Source organism: Grammomys surdaster, unplaced genomic scaffold (genome assembly GCF_004785775.1).
Source record: "Grammomys surdaster isolate TR1022 unplaced genomic scaffold, NIH_TR_1.0 280, whole genome shotgun sequence".
In the NCBI taxonomy this organism is placed as follows: domain Eukaryota; kingdom Metazoa; phylum Chordata; class Mammalia; order Rodentia; family Muridae; genus Grammomys; species Grammomys surdaster.
Genome location: NW_021604721.1, coordinates 1,073,942 through 1,094,398, shown reverse-complemented (window position 1 = coordinate 1,094,398; position 20,457 = coordinate 1,073,942). Strand labels below are relative to the sequence as shown.

Sequence of the window (20,457 nt, the reverse complement as noted above, 5' to 3'; positions counted from 1 at the left end):
GGCACTCACTCACGTACCATTGCACAGGAGTCTCTTGCCCTTGCTGGCTACATTGCCTGATCCACAAAGTGGTGTTAACATCTATTTGGCAGAAATTTAGTGGAGCAAAGGAAGCATGCAATGTAAAAGGCCTGGTGCACAGCAGAATGCTCAGATTCCGCCTATGTCTTCCTTTTAGCTCCTTCTCCAGGTACTCCTCTACTTAGTCACTGCCTTAAAACACCAAGAAAGACCAGGAGGACAGAGAGGATGATTTTAGGGAGCTCAAATGTCGTAAAACCTTCCCAATAAAGATAGCATATTGAGCTCTGAACATTTACTGCTTACATTTACTCCCACTGTGTGTGTGTGTGTGTGTGTGTGTGTGTGTGTATGTGTGTGCGTTTTAAAAAAATTATGTTGCCAGATTATTAGACTGCAAGTTTCTCCATGTGTGTTTCACATTGACTTTTGTGTTTGCTATTTTTTTCTATTAAAAGAATAAAGGAAATAACTTTACTTGAAAATAAAAATCTCTAGTCGTCTTTCAAAAGATAAGAAATGAGGCCTATCTTTAGGAGTTTATCATGGCTGCCTAACAATGGCTCAGTTTCATGGAGCTAATCTGTATGAAATAAGTAGGCCAGAGGAGACTGACAAGAAGTATGTATTTGCAGTAGAGTGCTATAACTATATCCTGTAAGAATATCCATACTGCAAATTTATTCATCTACCACACGCTGATTAGAAAAATGTTATGGGCCAGGCCTGGGCTCTAACCATGTGTCAGGACCATATGAGGGTCATGAGTTTCCCTCAAGACACTAATTGCACACAGTCCTTGGGCAAGAACCACAAATGCTCACAGTTCCTAGCTACATCCTTTTTCTTTCCCACCAAGTGTCACCGTCTGGAACCCATATGATACTTTACAACCCGCAGAAGTTTCCAAAATGTAATGCGTCTGGGGTAATGGTGATCAGAGGCTTCAAGAGTGAAGTCCTGCAGAAACACTGCTTCTAGTCACATTTGCAAACAGTAGGGGTTATGGACCTGAAGAGAGGCCAGTCCTAAGAAAGACACTTAGAGGAGGAAGGTTTGCTCGCCCAGTTTGAGACATCTGTGTTCTCAGTCCCTACAGAGTGTGGTTTGCTGGTGCGTGTTCCTACTCAAACTTTTATGAAATTCACAGCTGCCCTGTTCCCAAGGGACACAGCTAAGCAAAGGAAGAGATTCTCTATAACACCTGCCAGGTTCACAAGGCAGACTTTGTTACAATGGTCAGAAACAGACCCTGTTGCTGTAACACTGAGGTAATGACAACTACCAACCCTTTAGCAATAGACTGTAGGGACTGATGTTCCCAACTCATTTGGAATGAGAGTCTTGCTTGCTATTACTCTGTTTTCGGGAACGTGTACAATTTTTTTTGTTTGTTTTTTAGAAATGTTTTCAAGTGGGATGTTTCACTAGAAGAAACAACTGCTATGATTTGTTAAGATGAAAAACAGGAGAAATAATGTTCATAGTCCTAGAAATGAACTATTTCTCTCTCTGTCGTGTGTGTGTGTGTGTGTGTGTGTGTGTGTGTGTGTGTGTGTGTGTGTGTAGGACAGAGGAGCCAGTTCTCTGTCCACTGTAGGTTCCAGAGATTGAACTCAGGACACCAGGCTTGCAGGCTGATGTGGCAAGTTCTACCTGAAGAGCTATCTTGCTTTGGTCCCCAAAAATTATAGATAGGAAAATAAGAAGTGAAAAGAATTTTAAAAATACTATTCCTGATCAAGTGGCTGAGGATGTAGCTTAGTGGTAGAGTGGTTTAATCATCAATACCAAAATAAATGCATAGATGGATTAGCTAATTGGAATAAAAACACCCCAGGTACCATCACGTACTGCAGAAACACTGCTGATAGCCACATGTCTTTCTGCTTCCATGCAGACACACACTGATGTACTCTGCAGACTGGGATGGAAGCAGCCTCAGTTTCATGGCCCAGGTCAGCTCGTCTCAGTGTCTTCTCCATCAGCATTTCTAATGGCAGAGTGGTCTCTGCCACATTGGGGTCTATTGAGGCCCAGTTTTGTGGAATTTGTGTATAGACTGTCTTGAGAACTTGAGCTTTAGGTGATCTCTCCCTGTCTAGGTTGTCCTGGAAGTTCTATTTCCAGCTTCAGTGTGAGTCTGAGCCTCTGCTGTCCCCAGAGGTAGACTTTTGGGAGTTAATTAGGCCCTGGAGTCAAACGCCATCCAAGTTACCTGATGTCACTTGGAAAAGGAAAACTACAGCCTATGTTAGAACCTAACTTTCTTCTGACCAAAGAGATGCAAAGTATGAGGCTTAAGAGCATATTTTCATTCACTCAGCTAGTATTTGTTGCAGTCACTGGTGATATGCCAGGGTCATTTTGAGTCACTAAACTCTCCAGCCTTATGGAACTTATGCTATGACAGATTCACAACGTCAAAAGAGGGAAGCTAACCAAAAAAGCATTCTGGAGTTCTCTTGTCACAGTAAATTGGGTAGAAACTGCACACAACAAATGTATCATATTTGATGCTACCACAAAATACTTGAGTCTTTTGAGTTATCAAGTCAAATGGTATATTCTGTTACCAAGTAAAAATTATATAATCATTAGAAAAAGCACTTTTAAGAGGCAACAGTATCCAGAACAGGCACACTTCAGTTGTAATAATGAAATACTAAAAGCAAATACTAATATACTTAGGATATTAATTTTTATTTATAGAAAAACAGTTCCCTGTAGCTTTGAAGGAGTGTGTCCAGATTTGCGGATGACATTAGTTTGGATATGACCCATCTCCAGTTATAAAAATATGAATGTCTATCCAAGCAATCAGTCTATGTGTAGATCAAGTGGGAAGCTACTTACAAGTTAGTGGGGGGCTGGAGTATGTACCAGTAAGGGGATGCCTGGGCCAGTTATGAGATACTTATATACCCATTGGAAAGCATGAATAGGCTCATACTGACTCAGGAAGATCTATATAACAAAGTAAAAATAAAAGAAAAAGCCAATAAGGCTAAAGAGGAATGCCTACAGAAGTTAATGCTATTTTTCTTTAAAAAATAACATGATCTCTCTCTCCTCCTCCCTCTCCATGTGCAAGTATGAACACACACATACATGTACCCAGACATATGTTTGAACAGATATATAAACATGAGAATTAGTGTGGAAGAATACTTGCCTAAACAAATTATTTTGGATGTATAAAATGGCATAAAAATGAAATTATTAAAAAATGAGATTATTACTACTTATGGAGTATATATTGTCATGATGGCCAGGCATTAGCTCACTAATTTTATAAGGTAGGAAATCTTAAGAAAGTACTAAGGACCAATAATCTGAGGATAAAATCCTAGTCACATAAAAGTATAAGTGTTATTATGCCAAAGATAAAGTCTCTTTCTGTAAATCTCAGAGTTTCGCCGTAAGTCTCAAGAGCCAGTGCATATGTGTCCTACCAGTGAGCTGCATCTCCAGCTCTTGGTTTCTCTAGACAGGGTCTTACTATATAGCCCAGGCTGGCCTTAGACTCAGGGCCATCACACCTAGGCATTCTGGATGCTAGGACCTATGCCTATGCTACCATATCCATTTGTCTTTTTGTAGTAGGTGACAGAGTTGCTGCTGGGAGTCTCTCTCAGTCCCAGCCTGCAGGCTTACCCCTGCATTTACCATCTGTCAGCACTGGGACAGTCTTTCACGTCTGTGACTCTGAGATTCAGAAAGAAAAATTCTAACTACAAGGCAATTGCATCGGCTGCCATAAGAAGACCCCAACCCATCGCTGCCCCATATACACATGCACCTTTGACCCTCCTTCTCTGACACTGGGCATTTGGAGCTGCTCCTTCATGACTTACTCTTTGAAATTGAACCCTTCAGGCTATGGTCATTAGGAGACCTCTGAGAACCAAATCAGCCCCAACAGCCAGCTCAGGGCTCTTGGCTAAGCACAGGCCCTTCAACAGTCAAAGCCAGGCAACTTCTGCTCCCAGGGCTAGCTGCAAACCATCTGTCTCTGCTCAAGTGAGGGCTATTGGGAAATATCAGGACAGAAGTCAGAATCCAAAAATTCTGAGTCTAACTTACTCTCGAAGTCTAGGCTCAGTGCCAGAGGCAATTCTCCACAGGTGGCCTGACAGGCCTGCCATCTGAATGGCAGCAAGCCCTGTGCAGTGGGGGAGACAGTAGGGAAGGAGAATGGTGGTAGAAAAAAATTCATGTCAGTTTTCCACAGTGTAGGGAAGAAAGGGGAAGGGACTTGCAACAACTTGTGCCACTGATAGCATCAGCAAAAATACCAGTTGGCTCTTCTCCAGGGAGTTCCCCATCCAGCTGCAGGGTGAGTGCAGCTTCAGGTCCAAAGGCCTTCTATAGCCTGCTGTGCTGCTCAGCTCCAGGCTCCACCACAGTGGACTCCACCGGGTTACAGGACGCAGTTCACGGACTTTTAATTTTAGAAGAAATGTTAGGGGAAAAACAGATGGCACTCATTCCTTCTATTTCCCCTGCTACATGTTTATATACTGGACTTAAAAAATGAAAACAATAAATTCTGATGCTTGTGGGCCAGTATCATGCTATTTTCTCTTCATGGTATTTATAATTGACGTAGTGCTAAGAGCTATACAAGGAAAAGAACATAGACACTGTCCTTTAAGAATTGTCAGATATCTAAATGTGAGACTGCAGCAGAAAAATAGGACATATCAAATACAAGGCTCATTTTAGGGATGGGTGGGAGTTCCACATAGCTGTGTGGGAAGCCTGCAGCAAGCTGCCAATCAATGTCTCTCTGCAATTACTTAGCAGGGAAGGAAGAGAGGAGAACTAAATTACTTAGTGAGCTTAGCAGAGGGAGGCCTACTGGCTTTCCAGAATCTAAAGAGGTCAGAGTGAGTGGGCTGCCCCCATTTTGGACTCTCCCACCACCTCCATTTGCTCTCCCCTTCCCTGACAACAGTCTGTTAATTATCCCTCAAGCATTCAGTGTCCAAGTCAGACAACCCTAAGAGGTGTCTGATTCCATACTCCTAGGATTTGCTTAATGGGAAAGTGGCTTTATATTAAAAAGTGGATTTTTAAAAAAATCAAAACATGTCAGACCTGGTGGCACACGTATTTAATTCCAGGACTCCGGAGCCAAGGTTACACTGAGAGACTCCTATCTTGAAAAGTCAATAACAAATAAATACATGCACACATAGATAGATAAAATCAAAACTTAATTATCTAATCAGGTCATTGAAGACAGTTTGTGCTTTACTTTTTAAATTGCACCCAAAGGAGGAAATGGCTTGTTGTGGAAAAAGCACTCACCTGAAAGTCGGCCTTCCCTACTCAACTCCCATTTGCCACTCAGAAATTCTGCAACTGTGGATGTCTCTGCCCTTACTTTTCCCCACTGAAATGAGAGTGAAATAAGTCACCTTTGCATCCCCTTTCTACTTGAGAATTTTGTGTGCAGAGCATCTGATGAGGACTAAGATTTTCACATATTGCTTATCCTGCACCCGTCCCTCTTTATCTATGTTGTGGAATGCTGTCCTATGGACATGGTGTGCCCACTGTCCTCTTGGGACTCCCAGAAGCTGTCATTACCACAGGGGGACTACACAAGTTTGAGACCATTAAGGTTCCACCACAGAGAATGAAGGGGGATGGGCTTAAGTGACCCTGTTCCTACCAAAGGATTTACAGGCAGCTAATGGTTGCTTGAAGGAAGACTGTTCTTCAGTGGGATAGTCACTCCTATGCCACCTCACTCCTCTCCTGTAAGTAGCCACTACTCCATGCCCTCACAAGTAAATCCAGTGACACTTGGTTGTTTCCTCGGTTTGTCCCTGTTGCTCCACTTGGGATGACAACAGGGTTTTACTCACTCACTCCTGGGAAAGTTCACACTGTTGAGCATCCCTACTGTCGACAGGATAGCTTTAAAACTCAGCTGTTGTTTGAAGCACTGTTTTCCTGGTAGCCTGTGCTGCACTAGGAAAAGCCTACCCATTCCATCAGCTTGCTGTGATCATGCTACTCACCAGTTCCCATAGCCTGAGAGCTCCTAGAAAAATGACAAAGATCTCTTCATTGTACCACCTAGGTCGTCGTGTGGAGACATGGAACTACTTTTAGTCTTAATTATCTTATCCACAGAGAAGATGGTGGTAAAGTCCACACTGAACAAAGTACCTTAGTGTTCAGTAAAACACCTGAGCAGCAAAGCTTTGTGCGAATATGTAGCCCTTTGGGTGCAGATAGACCCAGTTCAGGGGCTTAATTGCTTCCTAAAATCTGTTACTATTTGAAAATCACTTAATTTCTCTTAAGCCTCGGCTTCTTCATGTGTAAAATGGGAATAGTATTTACCCAACATAGCCACTGTATGTGAGATGTTTAGCACAGTTCATAGCATATGGTAAGAACTTGGTAGGATTACAACCAAATGCAAAATTGGCCTCAAATAAACACAACAAAGTTTACATTTGTGTTGTTAGAAATAGAACAAATGGTACCATAAGAGAGATAGTAATCTACCTAGAGGATACAGTGTTGTTACACAGTCACAAGCTATGCTGGATTTCCTTGCAAGCAGCAAACACTCCAATGGAAATGCAGGATGTCTGTGCAGGGACAAAGTGTCAGAAGGAATAGTGCCCCACTAGAGGTGGTAGGCTTGTTTTCACTTCTGGGATCACTTTACACAGTCTCCTCCCCAACGTCTATTAGAAGATGGGATGATAGGAAGTCCAACATCACAAGATTGCTCTCAAGTGTAAATGCAGTGATGCTTAGAAAGTGTCCCTCAGTGTTAGGTCTATGGCTGCTCTATGTCATCCATAAATGATGCTCTGCTCTCTTATTTTTATTGTGCCTGTAGCCACTTCATGTCTATCTTATTACACACTTCTTATGTCCATGCTTATTCATATTCCATCATCAATGCATCTAGAGAGGAGAGCTTGTGTCTCACTTTAAACTGTGTCATTTGGTTTTAATGACGACAGTGACAATAATCACTGTATGATACTGCCTTAGTCATTTGTTTTAAATACTGTTTGAGAATTTAAAGGCATCTGCATGGTGTGGTACTTATAAACATAGTTGGTTCTCGTCATTATGCTGGCTATACAGGCCTCCATTTTCTTTCTCATACTCATGCTGAAGTACCCTAATGACACATAGGCCATGCTGTCTACACAAGGCTTCTCATGACAGAATGACTGGCACAGCCTTACTTTCCTAAATAGTTTGCTGATTCACTCATTCCATTTTTAAACACCAACAGATTGGCACTGGTGACATCTGCTAATTATTTGATTTTACTCGTGACTGGCATAGGACTCCCATCTGCAGCAATCACTGTAACATGATCAGTGTGAGGTTTACACCTCCCTGTCTATGACCAATTCACAGTAATGAGTAGCCTTGTCTATTTTTCTTTTTCCCCTAGAGGTATCATTATTTATCATGTGTTGGAAACACAGCTTCCAGAAGTTCAGCAAAAATATAGTAACACCTAACTGCAAGTGGAAATCTCACTGTGTTCCTAGTAATGGCTTATCAACTCAGATGGCATGGGCCTACTGGTCACATAGTGAAGATTTCAATATCTCTCTTCCCTACCCTATTCTAGTAGGGAAGCAGTCTAGCATTGGAAGGATGCTGAAGACCTTTTTTTTTTTCTATACTGTTTGTCTCCTTTCAGTCCCTGATACTAGAGTTAAAGATTTTGATAAATCCCCTGAAATATGTTTTGATGATGTTTCTAAACCATCACCATGAGACTACCACAGCTTCACTGACACAGATTAATGCTGTTTCTTTAATTCAGACTTCATTAAATCATATCTGTAAGCTCACTAAGAGATCTGCTTGTTTGACTTTGTAATGCTTCAATAAGATTAGAAAGGCCATGTCTCCAAACATGGTGTGATTTCATTCATTAATTCCTCATTCATTCAATGTGAAGGCCAAGGTCAAAGCCTGCAGACATTCACCATTCAGTGGTTTACCAACAGAAGTATAGGAAAATGTTTCCTTGCCCCCTAGTGCCCACAGCCTGCTACTGCAAGCAGATGACTTGCTTAGGAATTTCCAGATAGAAGTGATGGGATTTATAGATCTACCACTAAGGCACATGAGAAAGTCAAAACTTTGATGGGCTTGCCATACCGTGTAGAAGTTAAACTCCAAGTAGCAAATAAACAGAGGCAGAACATGATGGCCATAAATTCTCAGCTACTTTGAGGAGAAAAGCAAAAAACAAGCTCTGATTCATTTTTCCTGACCTGGGAGGTCCCTGAGGTACAGCTTAGGCCACTATTTATTCATCTCTTGACTATGCTAGATTACTTCTCACCTCAGTAGGCTGACATTTAAAACCATCCCTGACCCCCTACCACTAAAGCCTCTCTTCCCTATGGACTTTAGCAGAAAGGGTTCAATTCAGTCTTGTGAAGCCACCTTCTTCAAGGCACTCATCGTGGCTAACTGAATGATTAAACTGTTGTTCACTGAACATGCCACACACTGTAATGGGAGTCTCTCAAAGGCTTTCTTTCTGTTCTCATCTCCAATTCTTACACATAGTAGGAGTACAAAGGTCTATCTCTTAATAAACAAATGAAAATAGACCAAATCTTAAATGTGACAATCCTTCTATTAGGTTTTCAGTCAACCCTGAGCTAGGCTTATTCTGCAGTATAATTCAGAGATCAGAAGAATGGGGGAAGGGGGAGAAGAGTTGTAAGGAAGGGCAGGGTGAATCAGGAAACACTTCTGTAAACCTCTCCAAGGATAGAGCAGGAACTCTTTCTAAAGCCCACTTTCCCCATTCTACGTGTAATACTGTTTTTCCTCCAACACTCTACTCTGTCTGCACTTCGGACAGAAGCTTAGACAGCAGGCCAGCCCATCGCGTTGCCTGACTGTGCATAAGGACCTCTGTAGTTCCATTCTCTATACTCCTACAGTGGAAGCAAGCTGTAGCTGTGATTTTCCTTTTACACTGGAGACAATGAGAACAAACAGATCTGAACACATTGTCCACTGTCACATAGAGGTCAACAGCAAACCTGGACCCACTCCAGAACAGCAGTGGAGGGAAATCCCCAGAACTCTAGGCCTTCTGGTAGTTTGCAAGGCCGACAACTGACCACAGACAATTGGCTAAAATTGTAACAGTAGACAGTTTAACTTTGTAATGTTTAGTGGGGGAAATATAGGAAAATCCCTGAAGGCTGCTTTGAAGTTTTTCTTCTTGCTTGGTGCAAGTGGAATGTGAACTTGAGAGTAACTTCAAAGGTAGACCAGAGTACTTTCCTTATGGATCAATCCCAGTTCCAATCAATGTTAGAAACTCTGTGAGGTCCAGACAATATAGGCGACTTATGATAAAGCCTGAAAAACGAAGGGAAATGCTACCCAGGATGGTCAATATTATATGTAAGTCTCTCTATCTGGAAGATATCAGAAGGGAGGAAAGATGGAAAAACAGAAACTGCATGCAAATTCTATTTGTTTAACAATACAATGGTTTCTTACTGAAATCTTTTTTTACCAAGTATTTAAGATTTACGGTGCACTGAGTTCTGTGGCTATAACAGAATAAAATGAAAGCCCTGGTCTTTGAGACTTTACATTCTAAAAGCAGGAAATCAAATTTCGCAAGGACACAAACAGGATAATTCTAAAGTCTAACAAGTGTTTTAGAAATGGAGTAGTTGGAGTAGCTGGACAAGGTGAGTGAAGTAGATATTTGTTTTAGGTCTGTGCTGTCTCATGCAGTAGCCACGAGCCACATGTGTCTTCACACATTTAAAATGTTGTCAGTGGGGCTAGAGAGGTGGTTAAGTGGTTAAGAATACATTCTTGCAGAGGATCCAGGATTGGATTCCAGGACCCACATAGCAGCTTACACCAGTGTGCAGCTCCAGTTCCAGGGATCTGACACTCTCTTCTGACCTCTGCAGGTACCAGGCACAGACATGGTGGACATAATGCATGCAGGCAAACATTTACACACATTAATAAAACCTAAAAAATTCCCATCCCTAGTCCAAACTGAGGTGTGCTTTAAGAGATGGATTAGACTTACTATGAAAAACAAATGAATGCAAAGTATCTCCTTAATAGTTTCTTTAACAGGGCAGGAAGAATGGTTCAGTGAAGAGCAGCTTCTATACAAGAGAATGGCCATGTGAAGGAGATCTTCATGGACAGAGGTGAAAATGGCTTGAGGAGAGGTGAAGAGAGACAGTATGCCTGAGCAGATGGAGCAAGGGCAGCAAACGTGAGAGGAACCCTCAGGTAAGGGCTCTCTGCTCATGCAGAGCTATAGCTTTTATGTAAGTACAGATATGACCACAAGCTTATAGAAGATTTGCTTCTGTGCAGTACGCAAAATTCAGTACTCAATGTGGATTCTCTTATAAAATACTGCAGCAGAATGCACCTAGAATAATTCCATGCTAGTGAAGCTTTAAACTGGAATATGAATTATTTAAGGTCACCTCCAAGGACAAACATCCCCCATCTTGGCTACACTTCTTTTTTTTTTCTTTTTTTTTATTTAATTTTTTTGAACATGAAATGCTTTTTTATAGCATGTTTTACAAGGGGAGGGGGTAAGAGGGGTCAGGTGGTGGAAAAACACAGAATCTTCTTGGCCTGTGCCCTGAAACATGTCATGGTCTATACGGTACACTGCCTTGAATTATGATCTATCTGCTATTCTTCAGAAGATATGGTACACTGCTTGAGTTATGGTCTTCCTGCTATTCTTCAGAAGATATGGCACTGCCTTAAAGTTATGTGTGAAACTGCAATTTTAAATATTGGGAGAGAGACTTTGCTTATGTGTTTAAAATTATCCAGGGACACTGTCAAGATTGTGTTTAGTCAACCCAATTCCAACTCAATTGGTCACTGAGACTGTGAGCATCACAACCAAGGCAAAGACCTTATTGCATCTGAATCATTTGAAACCAGTGTGTGGCTGAGAGGGTTGGGTTTCAGGGCTCAAGTGGAGTTAAGAGTAAACCAGGTGTTTTTTCCATTCCAGCCTGAGCGAACCAGATTTGTGGGACAGTGTCACCCAGTAGTTAAGAGGTTTTTTGGAACCCAGGAGGTCGCGGATGGCTGCTCTGTGGCTGGCATCATGCCACAAAATGAATATATTGAATTGCACTGCAAACAATATGGATATCGTTTGGACTACTGTGGGAAAAAGAAATTAACAGCATCATTCGGAGAAAATACAAATGAAAAAGACTATTAAGATGCATGAAAAGAGAAACACCAAGCAGAAGGATGATGAGAAGACTAAACAAGGAGCAGTCCCTGCCTGTCTGCTGGACAGAGCGGGGGCAGTCGAAAGCAAAAGTACTTTCCAACATGATTAAGCAGAAACAAAAAGAAAAGGCGGGAAAATGGGAGTTTGTGCCCAAGGAGAAACAGAAGTATTGAAAGTTATTCAAACAGGAAAAAGAAAAAAGAAGGCATGGAAGAGAATGGTTACTAAAGTCGGCTTTGTTCATGATGGTTTTATAAAAAAACCACCTAAATATGAAAGGTTCATTAGGCCAATGGGTCTACGTATCAAAAAAGCCCATGTTACACACCTTGAGCTGAAAGCTACTTTTTGTCTGCCTATACTTGGTGTGAAAAAGAATCCATAATCCCCATTATATACAACCTTGAGTGTGATCACCAAAGGTACAGTTATTGAAGTGACTGTGAGTTGGACCTTGTGACACAAAGAGGCAAGGTTATTTGGGGAAAGTATGCCCAAGTTACCAACAATCCTGAGAATTATGGGTGCATAAATGCAGTCTTGCTGGTTTGACAGTGACGTCATACAAGTCATTCTACTCACTACGGAAGACTACATGCTGTCAGGAAAACACCATTGCTGTGACCTTTCTGAACTACAAGCAGCCTTACCCCATGTACAGTCATCAAGAAGTATTTATTAAGTAGTAAAGGAAAATAAAACACTGCCCAATTTTTTTTTAAGAATAAACCAGGTATACCCCTTTTCTTTAAGGTTCCTTAATCTCTGATGTCACAGAGGGATGGCTTTACCTTACTGATGCTTACAATGTTGAACTCGCAAACTGTGCACAGACATGCCCAGAACTTAGATTTAGCCTTGTTGAGAATCTAACAAGTGAAAACTTCTGGATGGTGATGTGTTCAATGTGTCCCAAACATAGGATCTTGCCTTCTTAAAGCACAAGTCTCCACTTAAAGCAAAATAAACAGGACTGGTAACAATCTAAACTAATGTTAGAATGTACAAATATTAAAGTTCTAGGTAATCTTATTGTGAGATCAGTCAATAGCACAAGGAGCTCAAATCTTATGTTGATGTAATTAATTCCCCCTAGTAAGTTTCCTGGAAGAAATTATAAATAGAAGAAACAAACACAACCAACAAGCTGAAAATACCCAAAGATTCTGGTGCCCATTAGTGACCTCTCTGGCTGATTCTCTTACTGTAGGTTCCTGGATGCCATGGGGGGAAGGGGAGTCATTGTAGTTCTAAAATGTCTTCCTGACACACTAATTACAGAGCCTGAAAAGACAGTCTCCAGAACATTGACATTTACTCTCAGAGAAGAGGAAAAGCCGTACAGTTGAGCCTACACTTTGGACGCAGTGACCATTCCTACAAATATCAGACCTTTGAGCTCAACAAACCCACTTATAGTTTTGTTCCCCCACCCCCACCCCAGGTTTTGAAGATAGCAATGACTTTGCTAGAGGGGATACTAAAGTGGAATTCAATCCACTTTACTCACAATCCAGATACAATCCACAACTTACGAGGAGTTTGAGAGTTTCAGAAACAAAGGTGAATGTTAATTTTGAGAATCTGGGCATGTGCGGGAATGAGAACTGCAAAGCAGAAACCTTGCAGAGTCCTCCTTAAAATGCAGTCAAGCCGAGGTCTGTAGTCACACACCAAACAGTAACTCAGCGTAGGAGCAGATCAAGTGTGTGCTCTTTCTCTCCTACACCTCACATGTGCATGTCTGTGAATTGAAACCAAGTCAGAACACTTTGCCAACATCAGTATTGTGAAAGCCTTAGTGGAATTTCCCAAGCATATTGCATGATGTTCCTGTTATTGATATAAGTTGCATCAATCATGCTCATGAAAACATGAATAATTAACAGGGGAAGATACAGTAAGGAACAAGCACTCACAATGGAAGAAAACCCCTACACCTACAGCAAGAAAAAGTCGTTTATTGGCCTTCTTTTTCTTTGAGTGTGTGTGTGTTATGTAGGCACAGAGTTGTGGGAGCCTGAGCACACGTCTCATTCTGTCCTCCTCCACCTCGTTCATTTTAGACAGGCTCTGTTGTCCACATGGAGCTAAGACAGTATCCAGTGCACTCCAGGGATCATCCTGTCTCCATCCTCCCTGGTGCTGGGGTTGCAGGACCTTGTGGCCATACCTATCCCTTTACATGGTGCTAGAGGTTTAAGCTCAGGTCCTTGTGCTTTTGCATACAACACTCTCACCTACTGAAGTCTCCCTCCAGTTAAGAAATGACTTCATTTCTTAAAGCACGCCAACCCTAAACCTTGTAGATATTTTCTCACACTCAAAACAAATATACACGTTTCCGGCTAACTAATAACCAAATTCTAACTAACCATTTAACTTATTCCCCAAATGCTTCCTTTTTTCTGTGTTTTTCACCTCTTTCTCTCAAGAAACTGAGGAGCCCTAGAATCTCAGGCAGTTTTTTGTCTTTTCTAGTTTTACAGATTCTACCTAGGTAAATCTGGGTCTGGGTCTCATTTATTCACTATGTGTCTTCTGTTTTAGGTCTGATTCAAAATTTGATTACTTCTTGCTTTCATGTAGTTTATTTCAGGCCATCTATGTTAGAAAATCCCAACTCCTATTGTCACGGATAGGAATATTTATTTCTCATAGACCAAATGTCTGGAAGCAAGCACTTCCAGTTATACCAAGGAATAAGTCTCTTGGATGGCAGCTTTGCCCACAGACCAACTCCTCTTAACAGTGGCAAGATGCTGGCATGAAGATGTTAAGTGTTGCCTGGAGACAACCAACTTGAAGCAGAAGAAAAGACCAACTCTCTTCTAGTTTCTTTTTCAAATGCAGAGGATGTTTCTTAAAGGATCCCTGAAAGGCTGCCTTTATATCTCCCTGGTTAGACATGGGCTCCGCTGATCCTCGGGGCTGAAGGGCCACCTTTTCTGTATATCATGCACAGGAGGAGGGGCAAGAAAGAATCATGGTGGGAAAGCAGAATTCAGTAGGGGTGGTTGTTTCATGGACAGAATGAACAGTAGGTTGGCAGTTGTCTCTAATATTCCCAGACTGAAACAATAAGCTCCACACTGTGCGATAGGTTCTAGAGTTTCTCCATGCCTATCCATTCCATGGACTTTCTTAAACAATTACTGTGTCATAAAACTTTGTAGTGTATCAAGAGAGTGAAATATGACGGGAATTTAAAGGAATCATTTACTGATATTTTCAACAAACTTGACTAATTAAAAGTTATGCTTACAAACCAAAGTTAACAAAAAGCAGGCATATACTATCACATTTATATAAAATTCAGCAAATGCAAAATCAATGTAATAAAACATAGCAGTTTAAATAGATTAGGGATCACATAGGAAAGAGGGGAAATATAAAGGGGCATAAGGAGGGTGAGGATGTGCTCATCACCTGGATTTTAGAAATGGTGTCTATCACATATGCATATGTGATAAATGTTTGTTGTAGCCTGAGCAAGAACGGCCCCCATAAGATACATATTTGAAGGCTTGGTCACTAGAAAGTGGCATTATTAGAAAAGTTAGAAGATGTGGCCTTGTTGGAGAATGTACGTCACTAGGCATGGACTTATGCCAAGGCCAGTGCCTCACCCTCTGAGGCTTAGAATCAGGATGGCACTCTCAGCTACTGCTCCACTGCCATGTGCTCTGCTATGCTTCCCACCTGATGACAATGAACTAAATCTCTTAATATAAGCACGTTTCAGTTAAATGCTTTCCTTGATAATAGTTGAAATGTTATGGTGTCTCTTCACAGCAATAGAACATTGACTAAGACTGAGAATGTTAACTATTCCCTAAATGAGTGGACTGAAGCATTAGGTGAACTTGGGAGAGGCTTTTGAGAGCAACAGCCAGCAGCTAGGTCACAAAATTGGTTCTACCACAACCCTTAGGCAATAGTGTTGCCAAAATAGATGTTGGACTATTGTCTGCCACCTTGCTGTACTAAGACATTAACTTTGATGTCCCCACAGAAGTTATCCCTTCCTGCATGGTGGTAAAGGTCAACTCTTTTCCTAAGCCACTTTCATGTACTGAAAAGAACAGAACAAAAGTTTAGGTAGGAAACAATTACATGAAGTCATTGCATCGACAGGTCAATGAAGGCTGGACATTCCAAGAGTGGATGGTTTGGAGACTGAAGGATTCCAGCCCAGCAGAAGCACACATGGTTAAGAAACCCCAAAGAAGGAACCTTTGGACACTTTCAGCAGAACCAAGCTCAAAGTTTTCTTTCAGAAGCTGTGTCATATATACGCTAAAGGCATCAGAAGGAGGGAATGAGGGCTTCTGGCAAACTTAGATCCCTCAGTTCCTTCCAAGGAATCAGGAGAAAGGGTAGAATATATTTTCCCAGGTACTTTGGAGGGACTGAGGTAAACTGCACAACTGACTACTGGGACAAGTCAGTTTCTGAAAAAAACAGAAGAGAGTAAGTGGTGACAGATGACACAAACCCTGAGGACCAGAGCCCTCCTGAAAGCTCTCTGCATGCACACGACTCAAGCAGGACATCTCTCCTAAGCAGACAACCAAGGTACAGAGTTCAACTTCTGATCACTGGTTTCAACAGGAAAGTTATCACTACTGTAACTATTTGTGATTCATGAGATGTCAAACAAAGCATGTATTTTCCAAACTTTGAATCTCTCTCTCCCACTGTGAAATCTCTGGTATTAAATGGGCTTGAAAGATTCAACTCAAAGGTTACTAAAAGTCCTATACGTGTGAGATATTTATTCAATGTGAATTTTTATATGGTAAGCACATCGAAAGCACCTTCTCTAGAGTTTTCAACATTTGTCAAGTATTTAAGGCATTACCACTATGTGAAATCTGATATAAGTGAAGTGTCCACGGAAGTATTTTCCAGTCACAAAATTGAAGGTTCACCCTTGTGTTCAGGCCTTGTGTTGAGCGAGGCAGGATGTACTGATGGAGGTTTTCATCTATTACACTGCTGTGAGTTTCCTTGTGTTATAAAAATGAGCTGATTCGCCCAATTCATCACTTACATGCATTTCTATGGTGTGGCTTTTTCTCATATTTAACAATGGATGTTTTAGAGACTAAACTTTTACTGGAAATTCTGCATACTTTAGACCTTTCTCTGCTGTGGAGTTAGAAGAGTCTAGCAGGTATGTATTTGCAATAGAAGGTTTTCCTATATCCATCATACTTAGAAGGCCTTGATCCTGTGTGAAATATCAGGTGTAGAAGCCTGGAGGTGTGCTAAATAATTTCGTGTACACATACACACACAGTCACACATACTAACACTCTCACACACATTAACACTCACATACTCACACTCACTCACAAACACAAACACACATACATATACACAGGCTTTTCTTTGCTGTGAAACTGCTCATGCTGAACAAATTCAATTTTGGTGACTGAAAATTATTCCACATTTGTCCAGTGTAAAAGATCTCTCTAACTTCTGGGTGTTTACACTATAGTGGACAATACAGAGCTGGCTGAGCCCTTCTGGAACTTCTCTGATACATGAGACTACAGCTTTCCACAAATGAAGGCTGGTCTTTTCCCCTTCCAAGGGTTGTCTTACTGCACTTACTGTCTCTACTGCAAACTTAACATTTTAGGTGGCCACAGCCCAGTGGGTTATCCAGGTTGGATAACCAGTTACATGTCTAACAATGTTACGAAGTTAAGCTTCAGAGGTGTGTGGATCTGTTGAAGATGCCCAGTTCACATCCTTCATCCTCCACACCAACAACAGGAACAAGTTTAGACCTCCACCATCATACCCTTGACCAAAGCTTTGGTAAACCAGTAATCCCTATTGGCATCTGTCACTGGGGTACCTGGGAAGGATTTGGAAATTGGAAGTCCCAGGGACAGCACAAGCGAGAAATTCTCTAGCATCACGTTGTGGTACAGGAGCTTCTGAGCATCATCAAGGAGACCCCACTCCTCCGCAGTGAAACGTAGGCACACATCCTCCAGGCTCACATAGCTCTCGCCTTGGTTCACAGGTGCCTCTGCCATGGGGTCAGTGCATACGTGGAGGCCTAGCCCCTCAACGGGTTCTCAACCTCAGCTGCTCTCTGGAAGAGACAAGCAAAGACGACACACTGGGTATCCACGACACTACATCTTAGGACGACACACTAAACGTAACCGATGGTCACGGAGAACTCACCTATGAGGTCACCTGTGTGGGATCACACGGCCACACGCTGCAGAAGCCACTTACCAACAGACCTCAGCCCCAACTTCCAGAATGCTGCCAAAGCCCTCGCTTTAACGGACAGTCTGTGGTGACGTCACTGGAAACCTCGCCCCACCCCTTGCTGCAGCGTGTTTCAAACCACAGAGCAGCAGCCATCTTTGCATGAAGTTTCAGGGAAGGTCGACTGCATCAAGTCATCATGGGAAGGAGACACTACAAAGCCCAGAGGTCTCAGCCTCAGGTGCAGTTGCGTCCATTCTAATTGTTATCTGAGAGGGTTGATACATATAATCATACTTATTCTGCAAGAAATATTTCATACACTGTAAATATCAGAAACTATTCACTTTTTAGAAAACTTATTGCAGTGGCTAGAACTTTTAAGATACTGTTCATTAATAGGGAAAATATGAAGTGTTTTCTATTTTTATTTCTTATTCTCATTGATTTTATAAGTTAATGGGACTTGTGTAATATTTCCATACGTACAGGAGCATTTAAAAACTCTGGCATTATTCTACTTACTATAGGTGTGTTATGCTTATGAAAATTACATTTGGGAAGATTTATTCCTTCTAAGCAAGGTCTCATTCAGTAGTCCAAACTAACCTCCAACTCATTGCAATCCTCCTGCCTCTGCCTCCTAAGTGCAGATTAATGGTGAGCCAACCACACCAAGTTAGGAAGGACTTTAAAATGATAGCTAGTTGCCTGGTACTACTGAGCAGTTTGTTGACACTAATTTAGTTGATCTTATTTTTCTCGTTTAGGCATTATTTCAGTTAAATGTCTAGAATAATGAGTCTCAGCATTTTCATTCATGTATATGTTTTTTCCCCAGGGTTTTTATTATGAAAGGATTATTTCATGTTGTCAAATGCTTTCCCTGCATCTATTCAGATGATTATATGATTTTCTCCTTGAAAAAAAATACACGCACGCACACACACACACACACACACACACTTTATTACATCTACTTAGTTGTATGTCCAGAAATCCTTGTGTCCAGGAATGAAAACAACTAGGTAATGTCATATGAAGTTCCTCATATATGCTATTAAATTTGGCTTGCAAATATTTTATTGAAGGATTTACTCTATATATTCATTTAAGAATATGGACTACAGTTTGTTGTTGGTTTTTGTTTTTATGTTTTGTTGTACCTTTATTTGATTTGGGTACTGCTAGGTTGATGGAATGAGTTTGTAAGTGTTCCTTCCATTTATGTTTTATGGACTAATTTTCACAGACTGGATGTTCTTCTGTGAAGTTAAAGGTGAGTTCATCACTTGATTATGGGTCTTCTTTGCTGAGAGATCATTATTACTTCAATGTCACTGCTCATTAAATAATCGTTTAGGTTTTCTATATCCTCTTTGTTCAATTTTGAAAAATCTCATGTTCTCAGTTTTTTTTCAAGTTTATTGGTGTGTGTGTTTTCAAGACTCCTTTGTTTCACATTGGTGGAAAGAATTCCTTAATGATCTCTGGATCCTAGAGGTGTCTGTCATAATACCTCCTTTGTCTGTAGTGTGGATCTTCACTCTTTCATTTGGTTATTATGGCTAAGAATCTTCTTAATAAGCAGCCCTCTCTTGAGAGCAAATTGCACAGTACTTACAACATAGAAAGAACAACTTTTTTAATAGCTACAACCAAACAAATTAAATACAATAAAATTCTATTTTAATTAATTTAACTAATGTAATAGAATAAAAGTTAATTAGAGACAACTGCTATACCATAAATAACCATAGGGGGAAAAGTGGTAAAAAAAAAAAGAATATAAAATGATCTATGAATTTAATTAGTTAGGTTTAAAGAAATAGTACTAAGAGGGTAGGGCTGAGGGAGAGGAGTAAGAAGGGAAAGTATAAAACCAAGATTTAAAATATCTGTTTATCAAAGAGGACAAATACATTAATACAATTAGGCAAAAATTCAAAGGAACAAAAAATTAACATGAGAAATGATAAGCCCAATACTAAAAAACAGGTTTTGTTTGTTTGTTTGTTTGTATGTTTTATGGAGCTGATCCGTTCTGAATCTTCTGGTGTTAGATCCTAACAAGTCTAGTAGGGCTATACTGGATAGCACTAGGGGAGTCAGTTATAGCTCTGAAAGAAGTTAGTTCCTGGGTCTAAGAGAATCAGGGAAGAAAATCGAGCATTAGGCTTCATAATGGAGAGCGAAAATCAAGGGACCTGACATTTTGTTTTCCTTTTTTCAGTAATCTAGCTCCCATTTAGCAGCAAGCCCATACAAGCATCTGTAAGAGAGGGGGGTTGAAAGATCTAAGCAATTCCTAGTCTTGGGACTATAGCTTTCAGTCCCATACAGCAACAAACTGTGTGTAGCAGTGACCTATCTTTGGAAGCCAAGGAATCTGACAACTACAAACTTAAAGGTCTCAGTCTCTTCAGGAATCCACAAGGGACAGGCCTCACTTCTGACAGCAAAGTTATGGGCCACCACCACTTGTTCAAAAGCTCAAGCTCTTGGCTACACAACTTTCTTGGGGCATCTATGTAAGTCTGACCCATCCCAAGTACAATAGCCAATCAGACTACTGTATCTGTGATAGGGGTCACCTGAATTGTTTTCAGGATCCCAGATAACTCAGTCTTAAGCAATAGTCCTGTCTAGTGTTTGACTATAGCATTCTGAGATACAGTGAGCAATACAACGAATTTCTTTCCAGTTCTGGCTTGATACTGAAGAAGAGTCATTGTGGAACCTAATGCTTCTACTAGGCTTAAGTCTTGTGAGAACTCCCTGGGGAGGGGGTTGGGGGGAGTTGGGGGTGTCTGTAGCTGCAATTCTATTCTATTCTATTCTATTCTATTCTATTCTATTCTATTCTATTCTATTCTATTCTATTCTATTCTATTCTATTCTATTCT

The 20,457-nt window shown here is 40.9% G+C and overlaps 1 long non-coding RNA gene across 1 annotated transcript in view; it reads right to left on the bottom strand.

Annotated features, from left to right (window-relative positions):
* The window catches only part of LOC114629345, a 34,367-nt gene extending 16,757 nt beyond the window's left edge, over positions 1–17,610 (bottom strand). Inside the window, exons 1-2 of the long non-coding RNA XR_003712641.1 lie at positions 17,522–17,610; positions 17,184–17,424 (exon numbers count right to left, since the gene is read on the bottom strand). This is a non-coding gene — a long non-coding RNA (uncharacterized LOC114629345). The remainder of the gene's footprint in view (positions 1–17,183; positions 17,425–17,521) is intronic.
* Positions 17,611–20,457: the final 2,847 nt, after the last annotated feature.